Source organism: Ammospiza caudacuta, chromosome 7 (genome assembly GCF_027887145.1).
Source record: "Ammospiza caudacuta isolate bAmmCau1 chromosome 7, bAmmCau1.pri, whole genome shotgun sequence".
In the NCBI taxonomy this organism is placed as follows: domain Eukaryota; kingdom Metazoa; phylum Chordata; class Aves; order Passeriformes; family Passerellidae; genus Ammospiza; species Ammospiza caudacuta.
The window spans coordinates 22,657,141-22,667,648 of NC_080599.1; the positions used below are offsets into that span (position 1 = coordinate 22,657,141).

Sequence of the window (10,508 nt, forward strand, 5' to 3'; positions counted from 1 at the left end):
GAACAGGATCAATTTCCCTAAACAGTAGCAAAGATTATCAAAACTAACTATACAATTAATTTACACTAAAAGTCAATCCTTTGAGTAAGATTGTTGGACAAAGCCTCAACTCCCATTCTTTTTCCTTCCAAAACAAAGAATTAAGTCATATGCATGGACAACTCCAACAGATCAGCATCTGCAATTTGCTTTCTACCCCCAAAAAATTTGGCTGTGTGACTTAAGGTACATACAATAGATATGACCTAATCAGAAAGGTCAGCAATACCTGAACTGAAAGCACAGCTACCTAACTTAGCCCAACACCCTGAAAGTCAGAGGTTTAAGCATCACCTACCACTGACAAGAAGTGTAACCTCAAGAATATCCCATAATGACTAAGTAAGTGTCTTCTGGAAACTTGTACCATCACACCTTGCAACACAACATACAGAGGTTTTGGTGATGAAAGTATAAATAAATACACACACACACACAAAATGTAAGAGACATTCTGAGAGTCATGTTTATTTATTTACTTGCAAGAGAAGACCACGGATTGGTCATGACTGGTTACTCAAAAGTGACTCCTTTCATTAAAAGAATTAATAGTGCACAAGTTTCATAGCACATGCTGAGAAAGGACTTTGTTGTCAGTCACATTCACACTGATTTCATTCCTCACCTGTGTCACTGATACACTGTATGACAGAAACCAACTTATTTAACTTCTAAGCCCACGAGTGACATGGAAACCTTATTAAGCCATTTAGCAAATGGCCTTCAAGATCCACTCTTAGATTCACTCATTGACTGAAATCCTGTTGTGACAGTTTACTGCTGCTAAAAACACCTTTCTCTTTCCTTTTCTCTGCCCTTTTACCTTTTCTTCTCTAGTTAGAGATCATATGGGAGATAGCAAGAATTTGAGCCACTAAGACAGGAAGCTGTCCACCATCATTAGTAATGAGCTTTACTATTTAAAAGTTTGCCAGTAGCCTAATGTAAAATGAAAGATCACACATGAAGGCAAATGTGCAGATTACAATTTTACCATTAATTACCACAGTTAATGTGCACTGTTTTGCATCAAAGTGTAACTCCAGAATCTTTCTACTGTAGCAGAAAACACCTCAGAACTCCCAACCATGCTAAAAAGGGTATTTCTAGTCTACACAGAGGAAAAATATTCCCCATATTATCCATACCAAAGCCCTATTTGGACAGATCAGCCACACCAGTAAGTGACATACCCAAGGCTTTACCTTCATACCACTGAATCACCAGAACACCAGTACAAATCACACTTACACCAGTCAGGAAACTGTAGGATACATCAAGCACATGCAGAGGGTTTAAACTAACAAAGAACTTCATTTCAGACTGTCTACACAAATTGTAACTCAAGAACTCATCCCCTTATTTATCTTGAATAAAAAATGCTTCAATTTCCAAAATTTTAGTTTATCCCAATAATTTCTCAAATGGTTTTATGCATCAACAGAAAATAATTAAATTAATTCCAACTGGAAGCATTTATGTACAGATGGCATCAAATATTTATCCACCCATCTTGCTGTTAAATATTGACATCTCCTTTTCAATGAAAGGGGAAAGGCATACACTGAAGACATACATTTCTACATGGAGTTAGTTGTTTTAGTGATGAGGGAAGAAAATTAATTAAAAAAAAAAAAGAGCTGTGGATCATTTTACTCACTGCTTTGTCTCCTTGGTACAAATTGCACTCTGCATCTCAGACAGGGCCTATCCCCTTATCCAAGAGTGTGATACTGCTTGCTGCTTGTTTAGGGGGAACTGAAATCTTCCATTCAACCACAACAAGCTGAGGTTAGAATCATTCATTAACCAACACTTCAACTAATTTCAAAGTTTTACCTATTCACAGATAGAAAAGTTTTGATCTCTGCTTCACAAGCACCCAGCAGGCAGATGCTGGAGAAGTTACCCAAGAGCAGCCCAAAGACATAAGGTTTAGAATGGCATTAGGAAAAATCAACATAGGTAGCAGAAGGAAAAGTAAGGAAGAAGTGCTCTCTGTGCTCAGTGGAACAAGTCACCTGTTAACAAAGTACATGGAAAAGGATGACATACACGCAGCTTTTTTGCCCCAGTTTTCACTGGCAAGGTCCACTCAGAAGCCTTCCAGACCCCTGAGCCCAGCAGCAGTCTGCTGGAGTGAGAAGTCCCCTCCAAAAGAGAAGGATGAAGTTTGGAAGCACTTCAGAAAATGGGAAACATACAATCTATGTAACCAGATGGGCTATATCTAAGAAGCCTGAGGGAGCTGGCCAGTGTAGCTGAGCTATCACACTCTACCACTTTTTAAAGGCCATGAGACTGTGAGAGGCTCCTTCTGACCAGAAAAAAGGCAAATATCACAACCAATTTCAAGAGCAAGGAGGAGGATTCAGGCAACCACAGATCAGCCAGCCTAACCTACGTCCATGAGAGGATTATAGAGCAAATCCTCCTGGAAGGCATCCCTCTGCTCAAGGAGCACAGGAAGATGACAGGGAATAGCCACCATGGATTTAGCAAGGACTGATGATGCCTGAAGAACACAAGAGCTTACTGCAATGAGATGTCTGGCTTAGCAGAGGATGGAAGAGCACAGGACACAGAAGGCCAGTAACAACAGTCTCCCACAGCATCCCTACAGCCAAACTGGTGAGACAGGGGTAAGGGAGCAGTGAGGTGTTTGGGAATTTGCCAGGACTGCTGAGCTGAAAGAACAGCCACAGCTGTACCAAGCTCCACGCAAGCAGTTGCAGTGGCATCTCCTAGGGATCACCTGGATGAAACCAGCAGTACCACCCAACGTCTTGAGGAATCATCTAGATGATGGGACAGGCTGCATCCTCAGGAAGTTTCCAATGACACCAAAGTGGGAGGAGTGGTCAGCTCCACTCAGACCTGGCCAGGCTGGAGAAAGGCACCAGTAAGACTTTGTGAAGCTCAGTGAAGGCATGTGTGGGTCCTGTATTAGTGGCAGAACAACCTCCTGTGACAAGACAGGCTGAACACAAACTAGATAAAGACTCAGATTTTCAGAAAAGTATGTGGAGATCCCAGCAGACAGAACTGTGAAAACAAGTCACCAGTACATGCTCACAGCAAAGGCAGCTGAGCACAGCATGGGCTGGATGCAGGAGTCCAGGCAGCAGGTCCAGGGAAGGGTCAGTCCCCTCTGTTGAGCACCTGTGAGCCCATGGCTGCAGTGCAGCTCCCCGGTGCAGGACTCACACAGACACTCTGGAGCACGTCCAGTGGCCAAGCTGGCCAGATGGCAGGAGCACATGGTGTACAATGAGAGGCTGATGGAACTGAGTTTGCACAATCTGCTCAAGAAAAGAGCTCTAAAGAATCCTTACTGACTGTCAGCTCTCTAATAAAAGGCTGCAGAAGAGAGAACTGGACTCTTCTGGATAATGGACACTGACACATTAAGAGGCAACAGACACAAGTTGGAAAGTGAATTTCAACTACCTTAAACGGAGGGAGGGCGGAAAGAAAAAATCATTGATTGCAGTCAAATGTGGAAACAGATTGCCCAGAAAGGTGTTAAAGGCTGGAACAATCTTATCTAAATTATTCCTACTTTAATATATGCAGGGAGTTGGATTAGATGACCTCCAGAAGCCCCTTCCAACCTAAATGACTGTTTTAGGAATTTACTATTTGACCTGCCAATCATTCTATATTAGAAACTTTCCTTCAGCAGGTTTTGCATCCGGTTTATTACTTTCAATCATGTGTTTAAAACTCCAGTTCTCCTGTACATACAGTCAGCCTACATCCAGTGTTGTACACAGAAATGTACATATCTCTTATCTTCTTGCCCTTAGAACTTCTTCCCTTTGTACTGCTGTGCTTCCCCCACAAGAAGGGAATATGTTTTCAGCATCAGAAAAATTCTGCACTTTTAAGCTAACTTGATCTAAAAAAACCCACACTTTCTTCAGTATTCTGGCTCATGATACAGGGAGACAAGAGTAGGAAAGCAGATGGCTGTGACCCATCTCAAAGTGGTAAAAGTTACTTTTTACCCTCTGACCACTTAAAAACATTAGAAAGACACTTCTGCTACTCTTTCCAAAGAATAAGAAATATTCCATGAAAGACACAATCTAACAGATGTTTACCACAAGGGCCTTACTCACCTTTCAGAGCAATCTATTTTACTAAGCAGATTTTGGTGCCCCATTTATGTATTTATGTTCTGTTTACAAACAGTCACACCCAACAAACTAGTTTGTCAGCATCACAAAGTCCCCTCTGGGAACACTCCTGACAGCAAATTTAAATAAACACCTTAACAGCCACAGAGGTTTTCCAATAATCTACACATTGGTTTTGTTTCTCTTTAAAGTTAAGAATACAGAAAAAAGGTGAAATAAATGATTTTCAAACATGTCAGTCATTTTTAAGGACTAGGACTCCATCAGAAAACAAAGAATGCCTTCACCAAACCAGGTTACAATAATGGATCCTTCAACAGCTGTACCAGAATAACAGAGTAAGACTGAAACTGGAACAAACTGCCAAAGGTATGAATTTCACAAAACACATCTTATCAAAATATACTTGAAAACAACTTAACCTTCACTAAAAGGACACATTCAGGAAGCTCAATGTTAATGCCTGAAATGTGCATTTTAATTTTCACTTAATAGGTCAAGATTAAAATTCATGGGGAGAAGCTGAGAATTATTACAGGAATGATTAGTGTAGCTGGTGGCCCAAAGAGCAAACAAACCTTCCATGGTCTATTTCCACACATTTTTGCATCCTTTTTGTTAAAAGTGCCTTTTTTTTTTTTAATACCAAGATGAAGAGTGCCAATAAAACCTATCAGTCCATGGGGTGCATAAAATGAGTATAATCCCATGACAAATTAATCTAAACTAGAAATCAGAAAGTGTGTAATTACTAAGGTCAGTCAAGTTTGAAATAGCCTTCCTATTATAGCAGAGGTAATGACAATATACAACTAATTATTTTTAAATTAGAGCAGAATAAATTTACAAAAACCCCTAACAATGCCGAGATCACTCCCTGAAACTAAGAACTCACCAAAAAGTTCAGAGAGCAGAACAGATGAACAAAGGAGAGAGAAGAAGAAAACCACAGCAATTTCTGTGGGCCTAGAGAAGAACACAGATACATAGATGGCTTTTGAGTCCATTTAATGTTGTCAAAAGCCAATAAAAATTACACCATGGCTTCATAATCAATATAAGACAGTACTGGCAGAAAAAAAAGAGACACCACCCTTACTATCATTGCTACCTTCACCACAATGTATGTTCTTCCAGCAGCACTGGCTTCTGCCATTAACTCAGTGACCACAAAGCCAGGTACCAGCTAAGGACATCACAACACTCTCCACTCTCTCCCCTACCAACATAACTTCTTCCTCTGGACTAAGCCCACATCCACATGGCCGGGCAAGTGAGCTGGGTCAGGAAGTTGTTGTAATCAGAGTACCTCAGGGAACAAAAAAAAAGAAGAAATAGAAGTACATCTTTTAACCAGATTAGTTCTTTTTACTCACTTCCTGACTGTGGAAGTCCCTTTGATGAGAGAAGAGAAGGAGCAGCCACAACGCAAACTGTCTTGATATGCCAGGGAGTACACCAGGTACACAAGAGAGCCACATTATAAACTTGATCTTTTTGCAATCCCCTTACTAACAGCACATAACTTCATCTGTGAATCACTTTTTAAAGAACTGAATTATATTTTTAACAAATCAATACATTTCAATGAAACCATTTTAAAACACTGTAGAGCAATTTTTACAGTTCTCATATGTACAGCCAAACTGTTCATAGCCCCTGAGTCCTTTCAGAAAAAAGCAGTTATATTAAAAATCAAATAAATAAAACAAAACTAACCCAGTATGATTTTCCACCTCTGCCTAAAACAGAAGGAAGTAGTGGAAGGCTCTGTCACTGAGTTTTGGGGTTCATTATCTGGTGCTGGTTCCCCTCCAGACACTCACAGCATTCCTACAACACTGGAGTCAATTTGTGCTTACTGTATTTATAGTCTTTTCAAGTTTAAACTACAAAGTAAGTTATTAATCATATAATTATTACCATCTAACTCACATAAACAGAATAAGCTACAATCCTACTTAAAACCTAGGCAGAGGCATAATTTGCAGAACCAACCTTATAGGCCCAGTAAACCTTCATACAATCTGGAGGCAGGCTAGTCTGATAGGCAGTCAGGATTTGGCCTCTATCATAGAGATTTGGTTAAATAAAGCCACAGCACCTTTTCTGCACTTAAAGGAGTAACAAAATGCTGCCTGTACCATCAACGAGACATCTCTCTGGAAACTGAAAGCACACCTGCCCCTCTGAAGGTTTTAGCTGAAAAACAACGTGATGATGAGACTAGAGCATGACAGTGAGAGAGAGAAGCAATGCTTACCTAAGCAAGTTATTTCTTAATTGTCACTCGATTTTTTTCTCTGTTTTAAAGAAGAACTGACATTTTGAATCTTTTTTCCCCCTCTTAGCCACACGATGGATGAATACAGCAGTGAAACGTGGTAGGACAGTCCTTATTCACAGCACTATCAAACCAAGTACTCGTGGCAACACAGCTTTGAGTGTGACAGCAGGAGCAAAGTACACAAGACACTGCAGGAACTTATCCAGGAGGAGAGTCAGCAAGTCCATTTCCTTCACTGCCGTCCCTGCTTCAGGTGGTGATAGCAGGTTTTCAAGTACTTTTATCTAAAGACAAGAATTTTGTACCAGCTTATGGGTCGGGAGATTGTGGAAAAGGGCTTAAAAAAACAAACCACCAGAAAGAAAACAAACAACCAGGGGGAAAAAAAGAAAAGAAAGAAACAGACAACCAGCCCAAAACAAAACATAACGTAGATGAAATTGAATAAAATTGAATAAAACGGAATGAAACTGACGCATGCAGACGCACAAATTTAGGACAGTAGTTTACTAGTCCGGGCTCTTGGGAAGTGACTTCACTTTTCCCGCGGAGGAGGCAGGGAGATGAGCGCTTCCACAGCGCTCTCGCATTCCTGACCACGAAAACAACTTTATTTTTTAAATCCTGCCCTGTGCTCCAGCTCCTCTCCTCCCGGAGCGCCACTGCCCAGGGAACTCCACACGCACAAACACCAAATAACACGAACCGGCGGAACCATCGGCCCGCAGCCAGCGAGGAGCCACCTCAGGTCAGCGGGCACGATCTATCTGTCTATCCCCCGTGACACCGGCTGGGCCGGCGGCTCCCTCTCCTCCCGCGCCCGTTCTCCTGAGGGAGCGGCGACCTCCCCGCCCGCGCCCCTCATGACACCCGCTCCGCCCCGCTCGGCCCGGCGGGGCAGGCCCGGGACAGCGTCGCGATCTCTCACCGGTGCAGCCGGGCCGTCCTCCCCGCGCTGCCGCTGCTTCCAGCCCGGCGGGGCCGCGCAGCCGCCTCAGGGCCGGGACAGCGTCGCCCACATTCCGGCGGCGAGAGGGCGGGCGGGTGCGCGCGCACGGCTGACACGGCGTGAGGGCGGGAGGGAAGGAGGGACGGCGGAGGGACGGCGGGGTAGCCGCTCTCGGCTGCGACAGGCTCGCCGACAGCCCGCGGCCGCTGCGGGCTGCCCGGGGAGTGCGGGGGGCGTGCGGCTCCGCGGCCGGCCCGGCCCGGCTTGCTGGCTTGTGCGGCCCCTCTGGGACACAATTATAGAATAGTTTGGGTTGGAAGCGGGCTTAAAGACCATCTCATCCCACCTCCTGCCGTGGGCAGGGACAGCTTCCACTAGAGCAGGTTCCTTCAAGCTCCGTCCAGCCTTTTCCTTGGACACTTCCAGGGATGGGGCAGCCACAGTTTCTCTGGGGAACCTCTGGCAGGGCCTCACCACTCTCACAGGGAGAAATTCGTTCCTAATATCTAATCTAACCCTGCTCCCTAGTGGTAAGCAATTCTGGGTCCTGTAACTACGTGCTGTTGCAAGTAAATTCTTCCTGTAAGTTCCCTTCATGTACTGAAAGGCCACAATGCATTCTCTTCACCCCAAAGCCTTCTCTTTTCCAGGCTGAACAATCCCAACTCTCAGCCTTTTATGACAGCAGAAGTGTTCCATCCCCCGATCATCCTGGTGCCTCCTCTGGATATTCCAACAGGTCCGTGTTCTTTCTCTGCTGGGACCCCAGAGCTGGAGGGAGGTGAGGTCTCACCTGAGCAGAGGGGCAGAATCCTCCCCTCCGCTGCTGCCCACACTAATTTTGATAAATGCTTCTCTCCCACCTGTCAGAAAGCATCCAGCAGGCACTGAAATGTGTCAAAATCCTCACCCACAACTGAAGGGCAATGGAAGCAACCTCTAAATCATGGTGCTCTTTGGCAAAAATGAATTAAGCTTGCCTTCAGATTTTGTACGCTGGTCTTGCCAAGTGGGGTAGATTGTGTTTGCTTGGTGGTTTGGTGTGGTTAAACAAATATTTAAAAATAAATATCTATGCTTAATTAAGTATCACCATTGTTTATGTTCAAACAAAATGTTTAAATTACAACAGCTTGTCTTGTTGGCTTGTGTGTGAAACAAATTACATTTAAACTACCCACAGCACCTATACACCTTGTCTGTGTCCTCCCCCTTTCAGATGGGTTCAGTAAAATCTTAAGGAATGTCAGGTCACAGCCTTCAATAAAACAACTTTAGCACAAAAGCCAGTGGACTGTGTCCTGTTGCCCCTGGGACAGCCAGACTGCCCATGTGGGCATTGATTTTAGGCTGTTTTCTTGTCACTACGGTCGAGAGGTTTGTTTGTTACATGGTCTTTTTTGAGCTGAACTGTCATAAAAAAAGGCAAGCAGGCAACCAGGCAAAGGACAGCATTTCACAGGAGAAAAAAAAAGAAAAGCCAGACTCTCTAGCCAGCTCCCCATTTAAGAATTCTTACTATTTGTCTATAAATGGTGTAAATTCAATTACCTCCAGATTACTTTTATCCCACCACAGGTTCAGATAAACCACAAAAGCATGGGGAAATCAGAAGAATTCAGAGAGAGGAGGAAAATTATTTTAATGACTATGGCAATAGAGAAATAATAAGAAGAAGAGAGTAGCCCTGGCACAGTACCCAGGCACTGCACACTGGTGTACAAATGTGGGTAATAAACAGGAGGAACAGAAAATCTAAACAAGGCAAGGCAAGAAAGGATGAGGCAAAAAAGGGGCAAGGGAAGGACAGAGAGGGGAAATGCAATGGAGGGGTGGGGTAGGCAAAGGCAGAAGGAAAAGCCAAACAAGGGAGGGGAAAAACATGGCAAGGGCAGACAAGAGAGGGGCAATGAAAGGCAAGGAGGGGAAAGGCAAAAGGAAGTTAAGGCAAGGCAAAGAAATAAAGGGAGAAGGTCAGCAAGGCAAGGGATAGGCAAAGGAAGGAAAGCAAAGGCAGGGTAAAGGAGGGAGGGAATAGGAAGGCAAGGCAGTAGAGATGAAAGAAGGGCCAAGGCAGAGGCAAAGCAAGGCAAGGCAAGGTAGGGGCAAGGAAAGGAAAATGACAGCAAGGCAAGGGAGAGGTAGGCAAGAAAGGGCAATGGAAGGGTAGGCAAGGCAAGGGAGGGGAAAGGCAAAGAAGAGGCTAGGCAAGGAAAAACAAGGGAAAGGAAAGAGTGGAGTAAGACAAGAGTGGATTATGGGATGGGCAAAGAAAGGAAAGTGAACGTAAGGCAAGGAGGGGCAAGGGTAGAGGGGTCATGCGGGGCAAGGATAGGCAAGGCAGAGGAAGGGCAAGGTAAGGGATGGGCAAAGGAAGAACAAATAAGGCAACACAATGGAGAGGCAAGGTGAGAAAACACTAGAGAGGCAAGGCAAGGGAGGGGCAAGATGGAGGCAGGGAAAGGCAAGGAGGGGTAAGTCAGAGAGGCAAGGTAAAGCCAGGCAAGGGAGTGGCATAGAAAGGGCAAGTCAATACAAGGCAGGAAAAGGGAAAAGGGAGAGGAAAGAATGGGGCAAGGGAGGAGCAAAGCATGGCAAGGAAATAAGGGGTAATAGAGGGGCAAGGCAAAGGAGGGGAAGGGAAGGCAAAGGAGGGGAAGGGAAGGCAAGGCAAGGCAAGGCAAGGCAAGGCAAAAGAGGGATAGATAAAGCAAGGCAATGGAGGGGCAGGCAAGGCACGGCAATGAGAGAAATTGGTAGGCAACAGTAGGCAACACAAGGTAGGAGAAGAGAGGCAAGGAATGGGAAAGGTAGGCAAGTCAAAGCTTGTTGATCCAAGACAACATAAAATGTGTATCTTTTCCAGGCTGGCTATCTCCAGCCAGAGGTCTCTGTGAAGAGATGCTTGGGCACAGGGGCCTTGATGCAAGGGTGCTTTGTTAGGGATAGTTCTCTTTCACACCTTGGGGAGTTTTCTCATTCATGCCTTGGGGAGTTTTCAGACCAAACCAGCTCTCAGGGGCAAAACTGCAACAAAATCCTGTAAACTCTGCTCATAAATATGCTTTAAGTGCCCATGCACAGACACATG

The 10,508-nt window shown here is 44.4% G+C and overlaps 1 protein-coding gene across 4 annotated transcripts in view; it reads right to left on the bottom strand.

Annotated features, from left to right (window-relative positions):
• RABGAP1L (RAB GTPase activating protein 1 like) overlaps positions 1 to 7,489 on the bottom strand; it is a 229,957-nt gene extending 222,468 nt beyond the window's left edge. For 3 of the 4 annotated variants that reach the window (XM_058808736.1, XM_058808733.1, XM_058808737.1), the window contains exon 1: positions 7,397 to 7,489. The gene's annotated coding sequence lies outside the window, so the exon portion shown is untranslated. Of the gene's footprint in view, positions 1 to 6,444; positions 6,661 to 7,396 lie in introns of those variants that run through there. The other variant, XM_058808734.1, reaches the window with a different exon arrangement.
• Positions 7,490 to 10,508: the final 3,019 nt, after the last annotated feature.